The 24,775-nt window shown below is 45.5% G+C and overlaps 1 long non-coding RNA gene across 1 annotated transcript in view; it reads left to right on the forward strand.

Moving 5' to 3' along the window:
* The window catches only part of LOC140399409 (uncharacterized), a 62,851-nt gene that overhangs the window by 37,138 nt on the left and 938 nt on the right, over positions 1-24,775 (forward strand). The window lies entirely within an intron of this gene.

The raw sequence follows: 24,775 nt of genomic DNA on the forward strand, positions 1-24,775 counted from the left end.
GGGGCCACACAGCTATGAGCTGTAAATTCACAGTCCAGTGTAGATCATGTCCAGAGGCACATTATAGTAGGGAGAATAAATGATTCACAATTTCAGATTAACTATCTGAGTGCCAGTTTCTTGAGTGGTTTTCAGTCATAGGCTAATATATCTTCATTGTGCATTTTATCACAATACCGATCAGCGAGAAAAGGTAAAAGTGGACAATTTGGTTATATCTAATAGTGTAAAGGTTATGTATGATTTTAACAATTTCTCTGCTATAAACTGTCTATTAAGTTGTATACCGACAGATAGACATGTTAATTAGTATAAACTGTCAAGAGAATTGCTAATACTAAATGTGCCCAACAACCTCAATAGTTACAACAGTTACATATTCTAAATATCCGTTTTCATGAATTGCAATGAAAAACATTACACAAGTAACATTTTTCTCTCCACTATTACACAAAAGCTCAAGACTATTGTCACGAAACAGCCAAACCTGCTTTTTTTCCATTGTAATCATTTGAAATCCTAAATTCAAAGATGTTTTTTTCTGTTGCCCACATAATAAGTCAACTTTACTCCTTAGTTGTGACATATAACATCTGTGTCTTATGGAGGACTGGGTGATTTGTATGTTGATCAACAGGACAGGGATTAACACCTGAATTTAGAAAGCTAAATTTTGAAGACAATTGGATCCTTCACTGATCGTAGAACACTTACAAGCTTTGAATATGATTAAGTATTTTTAATTTGGAAATATTTGAGTTTTGAGCCACTACTACTAAAGTTCACGTTCATTTTTCTCACATTTTCAAACTTCACTCATGCAGAACTATTTCTGAAACATTCCAAAATTGAAGTGGTCCATTGGAAATCAGGAATGCATGCTTGTCTAGGTTCTTGATGATCAGAAGTTTAATCGCCCAAAGCCAAATCAGAAACCAAAGAAAATTTGGGGGTGAAGCTTATCCTTCAGTCAATGCAAGAGGATACCTGGCAGTGTGTAAAATGGGCTGCCAATTCACGAGTGTCCATTTTACACCATTGCCCAAGACCAATTGCACTGCCTAAATACTCATTTACTGATGCAATTGCATGTTAAGCATCAGATTAATTCGTGGTAGCCTAACAAGGTGGAGGTATGCAACCATGTTCATAATCCATCCCTTTGATCCCCATCAGTTTGGTAGTAATGAGTACAGATAGGTGGCCTCAGACAGCACAAAAGAATGCCAGAACGGCTGCACAGGGTCTTTGAAAGAGCAGTCATGCTTAGTCCCACATGCCTGCTTTTTATCCATACCTGTGTGGGAACCTCATGCTCAAATACTCGCCAAACTCCTTTCTAAAACTATTTATGGATCAGCATCCAATACCTTTTCAGGTAGAGTGTTCCTGCTCATAATAAGCCCGAGTCAAAGCGTTTGCCCTCTTCTCGCCTCCAGATCTTTTGCCAATGATTTTAAAATTACTATTCATCAGCTCAGCAGAGGGAAGAGTTTTTCTTTATCTACTTTATCAGCGCCTCTCATCATCCTGAAAAGCTCTAACAGTTCACCTCTTAACTTTTTCAGTTTCAAGAAAAACAGTCCTAACCTTTCCAACCTCATCTCATAACTGATATTTCCCTGGTAACATGCTGGTAAAACCCCTCTGCACCCTTTATCTCTTTTCTGAAGTGTGGTGCCAAAAGTGTCCACAATACTTCATCTAAGGCCTAACTAGTAAATGATAATGTTCTAGTTTGATCTCTTTATTTTTATATTTTATGCCTTTATTTCTAAATCTATGTAACCCAAATGCTTTATTAATCAATGGGCAGCACGGTAGCATAGTGGTTAGCACTGTTGCTTCACAGCTATAGGGTCCCAGGTTCGATTCCCGGCTTGGGTCACTGTCTGTGCGGAGTGTGCACGTTCTCCCCGTGTGTGCGTGGGTTTCCTCCAGGAGCTCTGGTTTTCTCCTACAGTCCAAAGGTGTGCAGGTTAGGTGGATTGGCCATTATAAATTGCCCTTACTGTCTAAAAAGGTTAGGTGGGGTTACTGGGTTATGGGAATAGGGTGGAGGCATGGGCTTAAGGGGGGTGCTCTTTCCAAGGGCCGGTGCAGACTCGATGGGCTGCATGGCCTCCTTTCTGTACTGTAAATTCTATTATCTTGCCAGCTAGCCCTGTTACCGTTAAGCATTTGTGTACATAAACAGAAAAATCTCTCTGTTTACATACAATTTGCAAAATCAGGTCATTTATTATATATAATCTTTCCATATTAATGTTCCCAAAAAGCATCAATTGACACTTTTCCACTTAGATTTCCATCTGTCATACTTCTTCCCAATACATCTAAGTCACTTTGAAGTCTATAGCCATCCACATCACTATCCATTACTCTGTCAAGTTGTGTATCATCTGCAAACTTTATAATATTGCTCCCTACATTCAAGCTTGGGTCATTTAGAGTAGTCGACCCAAAATTGACCCTTGGGGAACATTGCAGAAAGTCATCTCCCAGTTGGAAAAATATCCACCTACCATCAGCCTTTACTTCCTGTCACAAAGTCAATTTTGTATCCATATCATCTTCCATAATAAGCTTTCTGTCTGGCACTTTGTCAAATCCTTTTTGAAAATCTGAATATACATCTACTGCAGGACCTTGACCAACTTTCTGTCTTTCCTCATCAAAAAGTTAAATCAAGTTAGTTAGGCTTTGGCTCTCTTGATCAGCCTATGCTTTTCCAGACAGAAGTTTATTTTGTTCCCAATAATAGGGTTTGAAAGATTATGATGAATACTTCTTCCAGCAACATGGGATATGTTCCATCTGGGACAGGGAACATACCAGCTCTAGGTAATGCTGTCTTTTTAACATGTCTTATCTATTTGTTCCTATTCTTAAATTTACTCTCCTCTTCCAGTGTAAATCCCTCCAAAGACAAGAATAGACTTGTATGCTAAGGATAGAGTGGACCACTGGCATGAGTGTGGGTGGTCACCATCTTTGTCATTCTGGTATGAAATTAATTTTTTTGTCTGAAAACAAACTCCGAAATAATGTAAAGTAAATTGGTCATGTCAACGGAAGTAGTTCATTAATTTGTTGCATAATTCTAAGCATAACACTGAGGAAAGTAATCACATGGCTTCCCAATGGCTTAGTGAATTTAATCAGTGAGCTGCTAAATTCAATCCCCAATCTGTACTGAATTAGCTGATCTTAGTTGAAGTTGCAAGGGGAGTACCACAATCAGCTTCAGTGCTTTTGAGGTAGAGAGGCACAATTGGCCAGGAATTCTGTTCCAGATCACGAGCTACTGATGACGGTGTTCCTGGAACTTTTCATGTGTTGATGTCAGGTGAATATAAAATTGGCCTTTTTCGATGTCCATTGACAATTAAACAGCCTATCACCATTCACCAACAGGACACATGAGACAGTTAACAATCATGTAACTGAAACATTAAGCCACCAATGATATGTAAGAGGCAATAAAATATATTAAATAGAAAATCATCCTCAACTATCTCTACAGTAGCAAACGTTGTGTTAAGAATTATTCTCAAATTGGCTGGCAGGTTTGCACCTACATTAGGAAAGATTAGGAATTTCTAATAATTCCAGGAAGCACGGAGTAAAAGGCCAAACTAGTTTATTTTAAACTGAAAATAAAGCTTCTACCATGGCACACATAATGAACGTCCCAGCCCAGAACCATTGGGAACTGCCGGTCAAGGACTGGGAGCTACAAGGTCCCTCTAACGAGCCCCAGTTGGGCAGGCCTCTGCCCGCTGAGCTCAGGAACTTGTATTCTATGAAGCCCATGGGGTGATCAATCAGTGATCCCCCGTGATCCTTGTGAGACTATCACAGGTTTGTTTACTTTTTCCAGAAAACTTTCAGGATACCTCGATTTGTGTGGTTTACAGGAAAAAGTCTGTCCTAGGCCCAACCATGCTTCATCAATGACCTTTCTTCCATCATAAGGTCAGAAATAGAGGGCGGGATTCTCCCCTAGCCGCGGGGTGGGCGGTCCCGGCGCCGAGGAGTGGCTTGCGTCGCGCAAGCCGGCACGGAAGGGGCTTGGCGCCCCTTCAACCGGCGCCGATGGGCCTCCGCCGGCCGGCGCGAGTTGGTGCATGCGCGGGAGCACCAGCGTGTGCTGACATCATCCCAGCGCATGCACAGGGGGGGGTTCTACTCCGTGGCTGCCATCGCGGACTGTTATACCAGCCGGCGCGGAGGAATAGAGTGCCCCCACGGCACAGGCCCACCCGCGGATTGGTGGGCTCCGATCACAAGCCAGGCCACCATGGGGGCACCCCCCGGGGCCAGATCCCCCCCCCATACCCCCCCCCCCCCGAGGACCCCGGAGGCCGCCCGTGGAGCCAGGTCCCGCCGGTAAACACCTGTCATAACATACGCCGGCGGGACCGGCTGAAAACGGGCAGCCACTCAGCCCACCGCGGGCTGGGAGAATCGCTGGGGAGGCCGCTGCCAACAGCTCCTGACCGGTGCGGCGCGATTCCCGACCCGCCAAATCCCCGGCGACGGAGAATTCAGCAGCCGGAGGGGGCAGGATTCACGCCGTCCCTGATTACTGCACAATGTTCAACAACATTCACACTCCTCAGATACTGAAGCAGTTCATGTCCAAATGCAACAGTAATCACACTTTAGGAAAGGGTATAAATCAACAAATAATAGGAGCATGTAAAAAAAACAATTATGGGTGATTTTAATCTTCATGTTAATTGGATTAATTCAGTTGGAAAGGGTTGCTCTGACAACAAGTTCACAGAGTGCATTAGGGATAGTTTCCTAGAGCAATATGCCCTGGAGCCAACTAGGGAACAGGCTATCTTGGATCTGGTAATGGGTAATGAGGCAGGTTTAATAAATGACCTCAGAGTAAAAGCTCCCATCGGAAGTAGTGATCATAACATGACAGAATTTAATATTCAGTTCGAGAGTTAGAAATCTGGGTCGGAAACGACTGTGTTTAACTTAAATTAAGGAAATCACAATGAAGTGAGGATAGAGTTAGCTCAAGTGGACTGGATGTATAGTTAGCAGGAAAGGCAGAAAACAAGTAGTGGCAGACATTTAAGGAGGGAATTCATGAATCTCAGCAAAAAAAACATCGCAGGAAGGAATAAAGATTCAAAAAGAGGGATAAACCAACCATGGCTAACCAAGGAAGTTAAGGAGAGTATTAAGTTGAAAGAAAAAGCCTATAAGGAGGCAACAATCAATGATAACCCCGAAGACTGAGATAAATTCAGAATCAAGCAAAGGAAGACTAAAAGGATAATAAAGTTAAATAAATTAAAATATGAGGGCAAACTGCCAAGGAATATAAAAACTCTCAATGAGAGCTTCATTAAATGTCTAAGAAGGAAGAGAAAGGTCAAAGTTAACATAGGTTCCTGAGAAAGTGAATCTGGGGAAATAGTTATGGGGAACAAGGAAATGGCAAAGGGGTTGAACAGATATTTTGCATCAGTTTTTATGGTGGAAGATACTTTGAACGTCCCATTAATACAAAAGAATACGGGGTAACAATTAAATACTATCACAATCACTAGAGAAGGAGTATGAGACAAACTAATGGGGCTAAAGGCAGATATGTCCCCAGGCCCTGATGGCTTGCAGCCTAGGATCCTAAAGAGATAGTGGATGCATTGGTTTTAATTTTCCAAAAATCCTTGGAGTCTGAAGAAGTACCGGAGAATGAAATGAAATGAAATGAAAATCGCTTATTGTCACAAGTAGGCTTCAAATGAAGTTACTGTGAAAAGCCCCTAGTCGCCACATTCCGGCGCCTGTTCGGGGAGGCTGGTACGGGAATTGAACCATGTTGCTGGCCTGCCTTGGTCTGCTTTCAAAGCCAGCGATTTAGCCCTGTGCTAAACAGTCCCTTTGGAAAACTGCCAATATTTTACCCCTATTCAAAACAGGAAGAAGGCAAAAAGTGGGTAACTATAGGCCAATTAGCTTAATATCTGTTGTTGGAAAAATGTTGGAATCAATTATTAAGGAAGTAATAGCAACACGTTTGAAAAATCATAATCTAATCAAGCAGAGTTAGCATGGCTTCATAAAAGGGAAATCGTGTCTGATTAATTTATTAGTTTTTCGAGAAAGTCTCAATCAGAATGGATAGAGGGGAACCAGTAGATTGTTGAATTTGGACTTCCAGAAGGTGCTTGACAAGACACCTCACAAAAGGTTAAGTCGTAATACCATGGTGTTGGAGGTGGTATATTAGCATGGTTAGAGAATTAGCTAATAGGCAGAAAACAGCAAGTGAGATTAAAGGGTTATTTTCAGGTTGTTGACCTGTGATCAGTGGGGTTCCACAGGAATCAGTGCTGGGACCACAACTGTTTACAATATATATTAATGACTTGGAGGAGGAAAGCGAATGAACTGTAGCCAAATTTGCAGATAACACAAAAATAGGTGGAAAGGTAAGTTGCGAGAGGGATACAAACGTTTTGCAAAAAGATATTGATAAAGTAAGTCAGCTGCAACACAAAGGGACTTTGGGGTACTTGTGCACGAAACACAGAAAGCCAGCACACAGGTGCAGCAGGAAATCAGGAAGATTACTGGAATGTTGGCCCTTATTTCAAGTATAAGAGTAGGGAAGTCTTGCTGCAACTGGTACAGTTGAGACCGTCGTCTGGAGTACTGTGAGCAATTTTGGCCCCCTTATTTAAGGAAATATATTATTTCGTTGGAGGTGCTTCAGAGAAGGTTCACTAGGATGATCCCTGGTATGAAAGGATTGTCTTATGCGCAAAGGTGAAAGAGGTTGAGACTCTGTTCATTGGAATTTAGAAGAATGAGAGGTGATTTCACTGAAACATATTGGATTCTTAAGGGGCTTGACATGGTAAAAGTCCAAAGGATGTTTCCCCTCATGGGAGAGTCTCGGACCAGAGGGCATAATCTCAGAATAAAGGGGTGCCACTCAAGACTGAGTTGAGGAGGAATTTCTTCTCTGAGGTTTGTGAGTGTTTGGAACACCTTGCTACTGAGAGCTGTGGGGGCAGAGGTCTTGTGTATATTTAAAGTTGAAATAGATTCTTGTTCAGTAAGGGAATCAAGGGTTACGGGGAGAGGGAAGGAAAGTGGATGTGAGGAATTTCGGATCAGCCATGATCCCATTGAATGGTGGAGCAGGCTCGATGGGCCAAAGGCCTACTCCTGTTCTTATTTATTATGGTCTTTGGAGTATGATGCAGCTCCAACGACACTCAAGTAACTGAACACCATCCAGGACAAAGTAGCCAGCTTCATTGGCACCCCATCCACAAACATAGACTTGTTCCTCCAACGACGTACAATTGTAGCAGCGTATACCATCTACAAGGTACACTGCAAGAACTCACCAAGCCTCCTTATACAGCACCTTCCAAACCCATGGTCACTACCACCTAGAAGGACAAAGGCAGCAGATGCATGGGAGCTCTACCACTTGCAAGTACACCTCCAAGCCACACACCATTCTGACTTGGAAACATATCACCGTTCCTTGACTGTCATGCGCTCAAAATCCTGGAACTCCCTCCCTAAATGTGCCTACACCACATTGGCTGAAGCCGTTCCAGATGGCAGCACACCACCACCTTTTCATGGGCAATTAGGTATGGGCATTATATGACGTACGCATCCCATAAATTTTTTAAAAATGATTCCACCGTTATCAGCCTTAAAATTTTCAGCAGATTTAAGTATTTCTGAGAAGTTATTTTAACTAATTTAGACATCTAATCAGTCCAACTATTTTGAAATCAGGTACCTGATTAATATCAGCCACAATATTCATCTGAATATGAATGAGCACTGCAATACACATTTCTATTGGTTTGGGGAAGGGGCAGCGGCTCCGCATACTCAAACTGGAAATTAAATAGGAAAGACATCAGACAGAGTGGCAGTGAACAATTGATTTTTCTGGGCACAAATAATCGATGTGTATTTTTTACAGCATTCTAAAAACAGCCTACTGCTGTCCCTTTAAAGTCTACTGGTTAATCTATATTTGTCACCACTGGGCAGACTTGCATGATGTACATTGTGCACGTTGGTACTTGAAAGTTATGCTGGTGTCATTCATTCAACATACCGTGGGCAGCACGGTACCACAAGTGGAAAGCACTGTGGCTTCACAGCACCAGGGTCCCAGGTTCGATTCCCTGCTGGGTCACTGTCTGTGCGGAGTCTGCATGTTCTCCCTGTGTCTGCGTGGGTTTCCTCTGGGTGCTCCGGTTTCCTCCCACAGTCCAACGACGTGCAGGTTAGGTGGATTGGCCATGATAGATTGCCCTTAGTGACCAAAAAGGTTAGGGGGGGTTATTGGGTGACAGTGATAGGGTGGAAGTGAGGGCTTAAGTGGGTCGGTGCAAACTCGATGGGCCGAATGGCCTTCTTCTGCACTCTATGTTCTATAAGACCCTAATTTAACTATTTAGACAAGACTGCTGCTCATTTTGAATGGGGGTGATGCCATTAGAACCGCCAGTGGTTGGTAGGGGTAAAACATAATCTACCTATTGCTACATGTTTCCTTCAGAACCGATCAGTAGGCAAGCAAAAATCAATCCCCTGCCCCATCCTTTGAATAGTAGCTTTTATGCTTTTAACAAATATCAAAACCAAATCCAGTATGAAAGAAAGACTCTGGGGGAAAGCCGCATCATCCATGGCCCTGAGAGGGTCCTGGCCAGGTTCCCAACCATGTTTCAGCAAGGGTGAGGCACAATCAGCCCAACTGAGATACTTCCGCGCCGGCCTGTCCCGTATGCATTACAGTCAAAAGTGGACGTAGAGTTGAACTGTCTCAAAGGCCTGAAGATAATACCTCGTGGCCAATTCTTCAACTGGGCAGCACCATTCATGCCGGTGATGAAGCCTGATGGCTCCGTCCGCCTCTGTAGGGAGTACAAAGTACAAGATGACAGTCAACTGCGTCTCCCGTCTGGATCATTACCCTGTCTCTCGTATTGAGGACCTGCATGCCAAGCTCGCCGGTGGACGCACATTTTCCAAATTAGACATGAGCCATGCGCACCTCCAACTTCCTTTGGCCCCAGAGTGCATGCAGTTCATGACTACCAACACACGCCGCTGGCTATATGAGTATACTTGGCTACCTTTCTGGGTTTCTTCCGCTTGTGCTATCTTCAAACGGGTGATAAAAGTATCCTGCATGGACTCCCAAGAGTGGCAGTATACTGGACGATGTCCTGGTCACGGGATCGTCTGACCGGGAGCATGTGGACAACCTGGCCTATGTTCTACGCAGGGCAAAATGCATTTTCAATGCAACCCAAGTCACCTACCTGTTTTATCGTGTGGATCGCCATGGATTGCACTCCATGGAGGAAAAGGTTCAGGCCATCCGCCAGGCTCGGGTACCAATTGGACTGATGGAACTATGTTCGTTTTAGACCCAGCAAATTACTATGGCAAGTTTATTTTGAACCTAGCCACGGTCCATAATAGTAATCTTTATTAGTGTCACAAGTAGGCTTACATTAACATTGCAATGAAGTTACTGTGAAAATCCCCTCGTCGCCACACACTCCAGGGCCTGTTCGGGTACACGGAGGGAGAATTCAGAATGTCCAATTCACCTAACATGCATGTCTTTCAGGACTTGTGGGAGGAAACCGGAGCTCCCGGAGGAAACCCACGCAGACACGGGGAGAACGTGCAGACTCCGCACAATGAGCCAAGCCGGGAATCAAACCCGGGTCCCTGGTGCTGTGAAGCAGCAGTGCTAACCACTGTGCTACCGTGCCTCTATTGGCTGGGGACAATTGGTTACCCGATGATCCTTGGGGAATATGAGCTCCCCAATGAAGGGGGATGGGGGACGGGAAACAAGGCAATAATTAGCAGTGCAGCTGTATAGAGCCGGCTAGTGTGGCACCAGCCGGAGAGGGAACCAATAATGAACTGCTGGTACTATGTACATATTGTTGTCAATAAAGTTACTTTCTGTTTGACTCTACAAACTCATGCTGGATTCTTCGTGGCCCTCACAAAACCCAGTAATGAGGGAACGGGCATTCCCCTTAACAGGGGATTAGGTCACTTGTGAAAAAACCTTGACTTGGCCCCTGCTTGGTCAATGCATGCTACTTTAGCGGATTGTGCAATATCTAAAACTTAAATATATCTCTCAATCTTTTTATAATTGGTAGCATATCCTCAAGCACAAAGCAAGCAAAGCTGTAAATGCTACTATTTATATTGGCAATAATAGAACCCACACCTGTGAGTATTCAAACTCGTTCTAACATCATGGTGTGCAATTTGATGAAAATGACCATAAGATGACATTCTCCTGTTTTGTTAACGTCTTTGATGTGGTGGTTCTATCCAATCAAAGCATTACAGCAAAACAGATGCTGCAACTAGCACATGGCTCTGCGATACCTATTGAGGCACACATTTTTTCAATTGTTGAACCAACATGTCATCATTGTGTGCTGGATCTTGCAGTAAAAATAACATTGTGGTCAACAGCACTATAATTTATGTGCACATCGGACAACAACTTTCAGTGACTGCACATGTGCAGTGAGATTCGGAAATCCAAAGGTTGCTGTCGAAGATGCTCAACTCTTCCAAAAGCTACACAAAATGGCACCTTGTCATCTGACTCACCATTGAAATGTTTTGTACGGCTTGAAGACTTTCCTCAGAGATTTGGACTAAATTTGGTAAAATAAGGTTAAGCCATGTCCATTCCATCTCAAGCACTTTTTAAATGGTTCGATCAGTCTTAATTATTGGCAAACAACTTCGCTGGCACTGAAAATTAACTTTTAAAAATGGGCATGTAACTTCCTCTGCCTTAAGTTATTGTAAATGGGAATTATTTTTTACTTTGTCTTTTTTACATCTCTCTTAACCTAACCTTTACTTTGCTTTCTGTACCTGTTTGGACATTAAGTTCACTATACTAACTTGAACTTCCCACTTCAGAATCTGCTGCATGCTAATGATTCCTCAATCTGATTGATTAAAGAAATAGAGTGTAACGCATTCAGCATAGTTACCTGCACTTTTTGAATGGTTGGAAGATAGCAACTTGCCTTGCAAAGGCCTAATGACAATCTGGGCAAGTGCAAGTCTAACACATGGCTAGTAGTGTAGCCATTTGGGATGGCCACGTCCCAATTACAAAATGGACACTTGCAAAGAATGCAGGGAAAATTGAACAATACAAAGACATTAGCAGGTGCAAGGTTTGTCTGTTGATTAGAACCTTAAGCTCTCAGACAGGACAGACTGCCAAGCAATCTACATACTAATGAGGCATCTCCAGGGAAAAAAGGGAAATATTTAGATAAACAATGTTAAGGCAGACACCCCGGCGCCAGAAGAGACTAAAACAAAGCAGACCAACAGTCACTAGGACACGCCCAGCAATCAGAGAACCACCCCTCTATTTGAGGAAGATCGATACGAATGATTGGGACAAGACCCAATTAATTGAGGCCAAGTTCAAGGCCCGCCCAAAAGCACGCAAAGCCCTTTTTAGTATAAAAGGTATTCCCCAAGGGAGAATCTTTCTCCTTTGGCTTTGGCTCTCAGCGAAGAGAGAGACCAGCCTAGCAGCTACATCAGACCAAGTAAGTTCCAAGTCAACGCACGCTACGAGATAGACGCTCCTAGTTGCTACCGTGTAAACAGCTCAACCCAGCAGCCTCAGAACCGAGCAACGGCCATTGTTCCTCTGACTGAGTGGGCACCCGAAGCTAAGTATAGGCTTTAGTAACAGTGGTTGTTTAGTTTGTAAAGTTTATGCATGAGTAGATTTGACTGTGTGTAAATAAATGAGCATTGCTTTAGAACTTACTAACTGGTGTATCGAGCCATTGATCAGTATTCGGTTCTGAACCTTGTGGTGGTGTCGAAAGATACCTGGCGACTCTTGAGCAAATGTAATTAAACAGAGCCAAATTAAGAAACAGCTAAAGTTAGCAACATTTACTGGCGACATCTGATGGGGCTCAACTTAGAAGTGGCCTAACCACTCCATGAGAACCCAAAATTTGAATTGAGAATCCAATTAGAAACAGAAAAACCACAAGCATAAGAACAGCACTGATCAAGCCTCTGAGATTCGGAAGTGTGTTAATGCATGCGTACTAACAGGGATATAAAGTAAACCTGAGAGATTTTGTTGCGTAAAACTGTCGGGAGTTTTGTAGGCCGGAAATTAGCGTAAACCGTACCCATGTTTACATCACCACTTTATCACCCCCTGTTCCAAATTCAGTAGAAAACCTAGATAGAGAAAATGGCAATGAAGGCAATGGAATGCCTTATGAATCCCCAGGAATTCGAGGTCGCAGCGACCAGTAGAGTAGGACAGTGTCCCGTTTGGGAAGATGAGATCAGGAAATATCTCAAAGGGAAAGGATGGCCCCTTTGGAGTGAATTCTGCAATAATGAGGAAACAGGTCTCGGGAGTATAGGACATACTTGGTGGGAGAACCTGTCAGAGATCCACAAGAAGAGCTTATGGAAAGCTCGCAAGCCGGTGGCAATCGTGTCCTGTTTGGCACAATTGCAAGGCACAGAGGAGGTCGTTAGGACGCTCCGTAGAGAGATAGAGGAGAGAGACAGAAGTAGTGAGGTAGCCGTCAGTGAGGTAGAGAAGGAGAATCGAGATTTAAACGAGCAGTTAGCAGCAAGGGACAGAGAGGTGGATGACGCCAAGGGGGCACATCAGTCTTGTCTCGCGCTTTTGAACAGTTTTCAGACGCATTATGATAAGGCCTACCAGGACACGCAACGTGCGGTCTTGGTAAGACAAGAAACAGAACAGCAAGTTGAGAAATTGCAGAAACAGTGCAATGATTTAAGAGCAGCCCTACGAGCACAACGGAACAAAGGAAGAGCTCCGTAGACCACGCAAAGTGCCGGAAGCAAATTGCAGAATTGCAATCTCTGCTTTCCGTTCAAAATGGATTTCAAAGTACATTTGGACCCCAATTAGATCAAGAAAACGGCCTTGATTGGCAGGAATTGAACGAGACTGCCCATAAATACGTACATGGGACATGTACGCAGGAAAAACCCCAGAAAAGAAGAGCGCCCCAACCCCCGACTGAACAGGCAGAACACACCCCCATGAATCCTGTAACCACACACCGCAGGGCCGCAGCAGGAGAAGCAGATTTCCTGTACACAACCCCGTTAACCGTGACCCAATTACGGGACGCGTGTGGAAGAATTACACTGTTCCTTCCCACATCAGAACCCCACCAATTTTCCGCAAAAGTCAAACAGCAAGCAACCATGTACGGTCTGGACGAAAAGGAGCAAGTGAAGCTCACAGTTTTAAGCCTCGACCCTTCAGTCGTAGCAGCCCTTCCCGACCCACAGAATGTAGGAGGAGGCACACTCCAAGAGATACACACCACGATCCTTGATGTGATCGGCTTTAACAGAGGAGACCCCGTAGAAGGCCTAAATAAGTGTAGGCAAAAGAAGACAGAGCATCCCACAGCGTTTGTTGGACGTTTGTGGATTCACTTTACCGCAGTTTTTGGAGAGTTAGCCCGCGCCCATTTGTCCACAGATAATATGGCCAAATGGACCCGAATTCTAGTCTCCCATGCCACAGAAGCAGGACGAAAAGCTTGCGCAAATTATGACCCCTCAGATGAGGCCCACAATGAAAAATGGGTTTTGAAGTGATTGTCCCGCGCTTGGGAGCAATCAATTGCAGGCAAAACCGCATTTATAGCACCCGATGAAGAGCAGGCAGAGATGAACCCAGTTAAAGCACACCAGAACCCTGCATGGGTAAATGAGGGCAGGAACAGCCAATCCCAGCCCAAAGCTCAGGAATGTTACAACTGTGGACAGTTAGGACACTTTGCACGAGAGTGCAACGCGTCCCAAAAGCAGCAGAAAAGCCAACAGACAAGCACCCTAAACAGGAATAGGGCAAAGCCGATCCATAGCGTTAGCGCGCGTTTAGAGAATGCAGACATGAACGGCACCGAATTATGGTGTTCGGGCTCCCCAACTTGGGCCCTTTTGGACAAGTCCGGTAGACCGGTAGTAGCAGGCAAAGTCCGGGGACAACCCGTAGAATTTCTTTGGGACACAGGAGGGATCCACACCACATTCAATTTCTCTACGATGATCCAGCGAGACACGTGGCCCACAACAGACACCATCACACTCAGCGGTTTTCCAGGCCATTTACAGCAGGGACACATCACAGTCCCTGTAGCAATACAAATAGGGAACATCACAACCAAGCACCCTGTAGTTTTAGTTGATCTGCCCCAGACAGCAGAACATATCCTTGGGATCGATTTCATGAGCTCCCATAACCTTTCTTTTGACCCAGTGAACAAGTGTGTATGGAAAATGGCAAAGGCAGCACGAGCCACCGCCGCGCTCAATGTAGGAGAATACGTAAACATGATTAGCTCAGTAGGAGAGTTCTGGTTCGACCCTCGAGCCATTAGTGCAGACAAACAGGTTAGGGCAGTCCTGCAGGAACATAAAGCACTATTTGCACAGCACAAGCACAACTATGGCAATTTGGCTGGCATTGTGAACATTACAGTTCCCGACCCCATACCCCAGAAGCAGCACGGATTTCCACAGGAAGCAGAGGGAGAAATCTCCAAAGTAATAGAGAGCTTGTTGGATCAAGACGTACTCAGATCAGTAGCCTCCACAAACAACGCACCAATTTGGCCCGTCAGGAAACCGGATGGATCATGGCGACTGACCATTGATTACCGGGAACTGAACAAGGTAACCCCAGCAGCAGCCCCCACCGTAGCCACGAGTCCCGAGACCATGCTCAAACAGGGACTCCAGTCAAAAATCTTGTCGGTTTTGGACATTAGTAATGGTTTTTGGTCCATTCCATTGGCTAAAGTGTGCCAGTACAAATTCACCTTTACATTCCAAGGGCAACAGTACACATGGACATGCCTTCCACAACTCCCCCTCCATTTTCCACCGACAGCTGGCAAATGGATTAGCAAAGTTTTCCCGCCCCGATTGTCTGGTCCAGTACGTAGATGACTTTTTACTACAGACAGACACAAAGGGAGAGCACATTTCGCTTCTCACCGAGCTCCTAGAACTCCTAAAAGAAATTGGTTGTAAAGTCAAGCCCAAGAAGGCCCAGATTTTGGAAGAGAAAGTGATTTGCTTGGGAACAGTGATCACACATTGTGAACGCGAGATCGAGCAAAAGAGAATTGACTCGATCGTCAAATTGCCCCTTCCCCACAATGTCTCAGCCCTCCAGTCATTTTTAGGACTGGTTGGCTACTGCCGAAACCATATTGACGGTTTCACCACTAAAGCAGCGTCCCAGTCCGACCTTCTCAAGAAGTAGGCACCTTGCAAATGGCTTCCATAGCATACAGATGCCGTGGACGCTTTAAAAAGAACATTCAGCACAGCCCCTGCACTACAGGTCCCAGATCCACTTTCCTCATATGCAATCGAAGTGGCAAGCACTGACCGAACCCTTTCGGCCATACTCCTCCAGGAACGTCATGACCAGTTACGCCCCGTAGCATATGCCTCACGCATGTTAGACCCCGTAGAGCAAGGATTTTCTGCCTGTGAAAGGCACCTGCTCGCAGTTTTTTGGGCAGTGCAATACGTTGCCTACATTACATGACTCAACCCCATCACCATCCTCACAGAACACACCCCGACACAGCTATTGTTAGATGGCCGACTTAAAGATGGCACAGTCCGCGAAATCCACGCAGCCCGTTGGACCCTTCTTTTACAGGGATGGGACATCACAGTAAAGAGAACTAAAACCCACACCTTCCTTGCCGATAATTTGCAGTATGCAGGCACCCCTCATTAATGTGAGATCATCACCACGAAACAGAATACAGGCCCATTTATTCCCAAGACACCTCCCAGGAAAACAGGTAGTACACCCCAGAGACCCCAGCCCACAGACACGTGCGCACCCCTGAAGATTTATGTGGATGGTTCATCCACGGTGTTAAATGGAAAGAGAATTAGCAGTTGTGGTATTTACGTGGAGGACGCGCAGGGACGTGCCGTAAATGAAATTTCCTTAAAGTTGCCAGGACACTTCGGCTCGCAGGCAGCAGAGCTGGCAGCGATTGCATATATTGTAGACCACCCAGACTCGTTCCTGACCCCAGCAGACATCTATTCGGACAGCTTGTATGTCTGTAATCGTTTGACAGAGTTCCTACCACTCTGGGAAACAAGAGGATTTGTTTCTGCGGACGGTAAACCTCTACCCTCAGCTCCATTACTCCGCCATATCTTAGAGACAGCGAAGGATAGGAAATATAGAATAATTAACGTTCGCAGTCATCACCGTTCTTCCCCCCCTGGTAAGGTTAAAGCAGACGCCCTAGCGAAGGCAGGCTCCAGGCATGGTTATTTTTGGAACCCCCTCCGAAGGCACCCCAGTACACGCAGTTCAGGTCTCACAGACCAATATTCAGGATTTAGAGAAGGCCCAGAAAGAGGACGAGAAACTCAGGGAAGTTTTAAAGGGAATCTTCCCAGCCCCGTACAACAAGTTTAAAAACTCAATATCCACACATGACGGTGTGATTTTAAAGGATGGCATTTATATCGTTCCCAGCCAGGACAGGAACCAGATCATTTGTCAATCCCATGACAATCATGGACACCAAGGAATTGAACCCCCCCTAGCCCAACTCAGACCGCTCTGCTGGTGGCCTGATTTAAAAATCGATGTAACACACTACATAGAGAATTGCTTAATCTGTGCCCAGAACAATCCGGACAGATATGCTAAAAAGGCTCAACTTAGTCATACCCGCCCCGTTAATGGACCCTGGACAAATCTCCAGATAGATTATATAGGACCCCTACCCCCCGTGCAGAAATGGTTACAAGTATGTGTTGGTGGTCATAGACACCTTCACAAAATGGGTGGAAGCATTTCCATCACAAACTAATACGGCCAAGACAACGGCTAAAATATTAAAACACCACATCTTTACAAGGTGGGGCCTCCCACGCAGTATACAGTCCGATCAAGGCTCCCATTTCACCGCACGTGTAATGAAAAACGTCCTCACGATTTTCGGCATTAGACAAAAGTTCCATATCGCATACCACCCCCAGTCAAGTGGTATTGTAGAACGAATGAATAGGACATTGAAAGCCACCCTCAGGAAAATGGTACAGCAGAATAATAGCACCTGGGATTCAGTACTCCCATTTGCTTTAATGTTCTTAAGAAACATGGTATCTATGTCCACAGGATACAGCCCCCACACCCTCATGACCGGACGCCCTATGAAAGGCACGGAATATTTATTAGGACTGGATTTGGCAAGCTCCGCAGTTACAGCCCTCACACATGAAAATGCGGTTAAACAACTGATACAGAACATAAAGGCAGCCCAACTCGCAGCAGCAGTGAGACTTGGAACCAGGAAGAAACAGAGCAAGGCTTGTTTCGACAAAACAGTACACGCCACTGAGTTTACAGTAGGGCAACAAGTTATGCTTTCCCTTTACAACCCCAGTTCATTCCTTTCCCCAAAACTTTCCGGACCGTACTCCATTTCGGACAAAGTTAGCCCCTCAGTATACAAAATAATCTATCCCAATTGTAAGTCTGCGTGGTTTCATATAAACCAGTTCAATGCTTACGGCTCGCAGAATAACCACACACACCACATCCTGCTCGCAGCAGCAGACTGTCACACCCCGCCCACAGATGTACCAGGCCCCACTCCCAGAGAATCTGAGCATGATTCCCCTCACCCATTTGAGATCACTTATATCAAAGCCCCTGACCCAGACCCACCGCCCGACGATTATGGATGAAGCATAGTCGCTCCAACCTCGACACACGATTCTGGCACCGAGACAATTCGTTCAGGCTCATCCGGAATGATGAGATGGACCCAAATTCGCCCCAAGCAGCTTTAGCACGGTTACTACAGTCAAGAGTTTGGCAGCCGGGAGAAGACGATGACTTAGAGTCTGACTCCCACCAAACGAATCCCTTTGCGACCCTGTTCGCTATTGAGCAGTGAGGTGTCCAGATGATAGAGAAAAAAGGAACCGATGGAGAGATACGGTGTCCTTTCTGATGGAACCTGCAATATGTTTGTTGAATGTTTGTTCGTTAGTGTTAACTTTAAGTGTTGTTCATAAACTCGAAAGTTTTCACGGCCCCACGTCACCACTCCTTTAACGTCCCCTGGCTGTTAATGGAACAAGTTTGTCCCCAGACAATAGTTCAGAGGAACTAGTTTGTCGACAGAACACGACTCATAGTTGCTCTCCTAATTCGAGAGGCAGCCCCCCATGGCGACCACATTCATACCCGTTCTTGCCGGTTTCTTAGGCATTGGAGAAACGGCATTGGTCCCCGCCCTACCTGAGGACCCCCCTCTGGTCAGCTACGCTCGGGTAGAGCACATACAGCATTGATCACCGTCTTACCTGGGGATTCCACCCATTTCTTACCCGCCACGGCCCATAAGCACCCCATTTTGGCTCGTTACGTTCGAAATTCTTTTGTTTGATTTTGGCAACCCTTAGGTTGCTTCCCTATGCTATTTACATCCTCAAACACTGGGATGGTAAATCACACAGGCTGCGAGACGGCTCGCAGTACGGCAGCATTTTTCTTAGATGTCTTGTCCCAATATTCGGTTCTAAAAAAAAATGAGGGAGTCAGAGATGGTGACCAATTATAAAGGGAAATTGGCAATAAAGGACAGACAGACAGACATACAAGATCATAATCAAGATAACAACAGAAATTATTCTTGTGTTCACAGAACTCCGGAACCCAGGAACCCCAAAGGAAGACAAAGAAGAGACCGACAAAGATGAAGACAGCCTTCATGTTCACATGGATCTTAGCGGGATCCCTTCAGTTGCTAGCGGACGCTACCACTCCTGACCCCTACCACACAAACAGTAAAAGATTCTCACCCCTGCACGGAACCCCAAGATAACTAACCCAGCGACAGCTAGCAATACCCCGACCTGGTGTGATAAGTTTATCACCTGGTACTCACTCTCATATGTAGTCGAAGCACTCTTAGTGCTGGCGATACTTTGCAGTGTCGTGCAAACGTTTAGAGTTAGGAAATGGCGAAAGAGAGCATATCACTCTTGCACCCTGGTATACAGGTTTAGGTCCCCCATTTTCGGATTTCACCAGACCCCCGAACCCATTGGGACGGATTAAAGATCATCCATTTTTCTTTATGTATTCTGTGGAATAAAGAGATGTAAACCTCTGTGTCTGACTGCCAGGCCAGAGCAATTTGTGTGCTGCTATTTTGTACAGTTTAAGATGTGTAGATTATTTTTGGATTGTTTGTATTTTTGGATTGTTTGAATGAGGATAGTTTATTGAGAATAGTTAGAGGTTCCAGTTTTTTATTTTTCTGTAATGCATGTATTGATGTCATAGCGCCCCGTAGAGTTTTATGATAATGAATGTATTTAAAATGGTTTCGGTAAAATTGTGTTGCATAGGATAGGACAGTGTAGAGCCTAAGTATGGGTGCCCCGGTTAGTCAGAGGATGAAGACGATGTAGTAGTGTGATCCTTCATGCTTCGCATTGAGGATCACAAGGAGGGAGTGTAGCCATCTGGGATGGCCACGTCCCGATTACAAAATGGACACTTGCAAAGAATGCAGGGAAAATTGGACAATACTAGGAAACGAACAGGTGCAAGGTCTGTCTGCTGATTAGAACCTTAAGTTCTCAGACAGGACAGACTGCCAAGCAATCTACATACTCATGAGCCATCTCCGGGGACAAAAGGGAAATATTTAGATAAACAATGTTAAGGCAGACACCCCGGCGCCAGAAGAGACTAAAACAAAGCAGACCAACGGTCACTAGGACACGCCCAGCAATCAGGGACTCACCCCTCTATTGGAGGAAGATCGATACAAATGATTGGGACAAGACCCAATTAATTGAGGCCAAGTTCAAGGCCCGCCCAAAAGCACGCAAAGCCCTTTTTAGTATAAAAGGTTTTCCCCAAGGGAGAATCTTTCTCCTTTGGCTTTGGCTCTCAGCGAAGAGAGAGACCAGCCTAGCAGCTACATCAGACCAAGTAAGTTCCAAGTCAACGCACGCTACGAGATAGACGCACCTAGTTGCTACCCTGTAAACAGCTCAACCCAGCAGCCTCAGAACCGAGCAACAGCCATTGTTCCTCTGACTGAGTGGGCACCTGAAGCTAAGTATAGGCTTTAGTAATAGTGGTAGTTTAGTTTGTAGAGTTTATGCATGAGTAGATTTGACTGTGTGTAAATAAATGAGCATTGCTTTCGAACTTACTAACTGGTGTCTCGAGTCATTGATCAGTATTCGGTTCTGAACCTTCTGGTGGTGTCGAAAGATACCTGGCGACTCTTGAGAAAATGTAATTAAACAGAGCCAAATTAAGAAACAGCTAAAGCTAGCAACAGTAGCACTCGCTAGCCACTTATGGCAAAACTGGGGCCAATGTGTAGAGAGAATCATTATTGTGTATTAGCATACAGCAATGTCACATTACTTAATAATCAATAGCCACCACTCAAGCCCTATTTGCATACAATTAACAGGAGCCCCCCCCATATCTAACGGCTTCCCGTGAACCAGCGGCTTCCCCAGCAAGTGGTCACGCTGGCGCTGATTTTCGTATTTCTTTTTAAAAACGTGAAGCTGGCAGAAGGGCCTCTGTGGGGAACCGAGGAGGTGAGTAGCCATCTTCGCTCACAGGGCCCGCGAGCATTGGGCTTGCCGCCCCAGTGCTCGGGAGGAGGTGTGGAGGCACCCTCGGTTGGGGTGGGCCGCCATAGGGGTGGGATCGACATTGGTGAGGGATAGAGAGTGGTCCACTGGGGGCCAACTGCGCATGGCTCTGCCATGCCAAACCCTACATCGTGTGTACCCATTCTGGGAGCAATCCTTGTCCATGCCCATCTGCCCCATCGACCATCCATACCCTCACTGCCTGCTGAGATCTCTGGCCGTGCTAAAGCCTATTGCTGAACTGCCTATCATGGTTAAATGAATACTTCATATAACCCAAGTAGATTCCTATGGGGGGCCTGTCATGTAGCATGTGGGAGTCATTGCCTAACATCCCAATCAGACCGTGATGCCTGAACACTGCAGGAGGCAACACCACACACTCAGCAGTCGAGATCCGAACAGCCAGGGAACTGGCCCCAGCCCCGGAGACAAAGGATGGGTGAGTGCAACGGGGAGGGACCAGGTAATGCTATGTGCGGGTGCCGGGGTACAGGTTCTGGAGTCCGGTGAAGGGGGCCCGCTGCAGCCTTCTGTGAGTGAGCAGGGTGTTCCAAGTGTGGAGGAGGGGTGGAGTTCAATTGGGAATGGAAAGCCCCGGGGTGGGAGCCACCGCTTTTTGTCAATCTCCAAATTCCTTACAGATATTGAATGGTATGGACAGTATTTTGGACCTCGCAGAACAGGCTCTAATGGTGCTGTTGGTAGGCCAGGTGGCCAGGCACCAGAGACAACAGCAGCAGCAATAGCAGCATCTACAGATGGTGGAGGTGGCGGCCCATATGCCGGACCCACCCCAAAGCCTGAGGACCCAGCGGCCTATCAGGCCAAGGTGAGACCCAGGGGGGTAGGCCCATGATGGACCAAAGTGTACAAGTGACGCTGGACGTTTGAGCAGATGACGGACAGCGCGTACCGCAGGAGACTCCGCCTCAACAAGGAGATGGTGCGGCATCTATGCCATGTCCTCGCGGACTTGGCACCATGTGGAGCAAGAGGACACCCACTCTCTGTGGCCATCAAGGTCACCATGGCCCTGAACTTTTACGCCTCGTGATCCTTCCAGGGCTGGAGCGGGGACCTGTGTGGAATCTAGCAGGCTACAGCCCACAGGTGCATCCAACAGGTCACGGATGCCCTGTTTGACCGAGTGGTAAACTATATCAACTTTGACATGGACCAAGCCCAACAAGATGCCCGGGCAGCAGGTCTCCACCATTGCTGGGATGCCCCAGGTCAAGAGGCTGGTAGACTGCATGCATGTCACCTTGCACGCACCAGGCAAGCTGGTAGTGCCCTAAATTAGCAGGAAGGGGTTCCACTCCCTGAATATCCAGCTAATGTGTGACCACCCATGCAGATCATGCACTTGTGTGCACGCTTCCCAGGGAGTGTGCACACAAGTGCATGATCTGTGCTACATCCTGGGGTAGTCAGACATCCCAGGATGGTCGGCAGGCTCCTGGGGTATAAGGGTCCCGCTGAGGACCTGACTAATGACACCAGTATGGAGGCCAGAGACCAAATGCGGAGACCCGGCACAACGAGGCCCTTGTGTCCACCCAAGCTGCCATTGAGCGGTGCGTCAGATTGCTCAAAATGCGGTTCTGATGCCTCAACCGCTCTGGTGGTGCCCTGCAGTACATCCCCCAGAGGGTTGCCTGCTTTGTGGTGGTCTGCTCTGTCGTCCACAACCTGGCACAGTAGCGAGGCGATGTGCTGGGAGTGGGGATGAGGAACATGTGGCCACCTCCAAGGAAGAGGAGGAGGAGGACAAGGATGATGAAGAAGCGCCGGACCAGCAGGGCTGGAGGACAATCTCGGGCAGGAACCGAGGGACCATCCAGAGGCAGTTCCCGCTCGTTACCACCATTACAAATCTTTCCGGAGAATCGCATCGAAGGATAATCTAGCCATTTGAATGTGACCTTGTAAACATTGCAATTGTTTGCATTCGGATTTGAAGTACCTCTTTCAATTAAGTTCCTTATTAACAAAGGATGTTATATTAATCCCCTTTGCTGCTCAACAAGGGGACAAAACATAACATTTCAGACATGTAAACGAGCATTAGACTACCCACATCACCCCACCATATTTTCTTATCAGCGAAAAGATGATTATACCTCCTGAGCTTTCAATGTTGTGACTGACCACCTGAAAAGCTGTCATGATTTGCTTATGCTGTCCAATTTAGAATTAAAATATATGAGGTTACATTGTGTGTGCAGCTCTTTTGGAATCAGAGTTACCATGCTTAACTGCTGATCCTGGCAGATAATATCCCATTTGTATTGCAGCTGGACATTAAAATCCTGGGTACCCCCAATCTCAGTGAGCCACCAAAAGTAGAGTTAAGATGTAATGAAGGCCGACATGCGTCTTTATGCGTGATTGAGTATTCCTTTGACGTTCTGAAAATATGGCTTTGTTTTGTGCAATGATCAGAAAAGAAACTAAACTGAAGATCAGTGATGCTACCCGGGGGCATTGTGACACAGTGGTAGCGCCCCCTACAGCTGGACCAGAAGCTTCTGATTCTAGTCCAATGCCAGGGCTTGTTGGCGAAGGCAGGAGTTTTCATAACGTGGATCAGTGGGCTGATACTTAGCTTGGGAATCTTTCCACTACTTCCACCACTATTCCCCAAAGGATAAAAATCAGTGTGGGTGTGAAGATATGCTAAACAAATGTAATATCCCAATCAAAGATTGCAGCACAGAGGGATATCAACCAGGAGTTCTAGACCCAGACCTGAATAATTTTGATATTTATAACCACAATGTTCAACTACAACTCAGCCCGAGTTCACAAAATGAACTGATTAATTCATATTATTCATAAACTCCTCCAACCCACAAACAAAGTACCCTTTAGCACACGGTGAAGTAAATATTGTAGCTATTAAAAATACATTCAGGGCTAAGTGTTAAAAATGAAAATCAAGAATTTATATTGAATTGCATAGTCATGAGACATGGAAGTTGACTTAACAGGAAAATATTTTTCTAAATCTGACCCTTCTAAAGGCTTAAATAAAATTGCCTATTTTCCATCTAATGATCCAATGTGCTGTGGAAAATATCCACCACTGCATCCCTAATTCCACATTAATTTCTTGAGTACATTCAGATTCACTCCATATGGTCCCAATACTTGAATAATATTCATATATTTAACTTAATTAATACCCAGTTTTTGTGGACATTTACTTTCTCCATGAACGGAATCCATTCTCTATCGAACCAGCTGTTGAGCTGGGAATACTGCCAATATTAGCTATGGTAAAACAGTTGTGAAAAATGTCTTTGAATGTTCCACTATTCTGTTTACGTGTTGCATTATCTGGACCAGTTATGGGACCAAAGTCCCGGCTAAATATTACAAGGAGGGCTATGGAGTTGCCTTTAAACTTTGTAATGTAAGATAGCGATGTTGATAACCAGAGTGTGACAGGAAGGCATACAACATTCAAACACAAGAAAGCACCAAACAATGGCTGGTAACTTCCTGCGTGATTCATGACGTAAGTCGCTGGTGTGCCGTACATGTGCGGCATGACAACCCAGAAATGCAGGTGTTCAGGCATGCATGTTGGAAGCACCCGCCCGATTTCTTTTTGACTGCTTGAAGCCCTGCGCTGCGATGGAGCAGCTGAATGAAAAGTCCAGCTGCAGCGCTAACCTGGACCACTTACCTGGATATTTGTTGAGTTTTTACGCCGTTTTACTTACACGGACATTTTTCAGTTTAGTAGAGGCAGGAGACGTCGGGAAACATTTTTTGGTAGGTTAATGTTGTATATTATTAGTGTTTAGCATTTATTAATATGTTTAAAACTCACACAAAATGAAGGGAAGATTTTTTTTTTAAACTTTGGTTTGTCATGAGGCTGATAATTCCATTTAAAGGATACTTTATTGTATAAAATGAGTTTGAAGTCACAGAA

Source organism: Scyliorhinus torazame, chromosome 1, assembly GCF_047496885.1.
Source record: "Scyliorhinus torazame isolate Kashiwa2021f chromosome 1, sScyTor2.1, whole genome shotgun sequence".
Taxonomy (NCBI): Eukaryota; Metazoa; Chordata; class Chondrichthyes; order Carcharhiniformes; family Scyliorhinidae; genus Scyliorhinus; species Scyliorhinus torazame.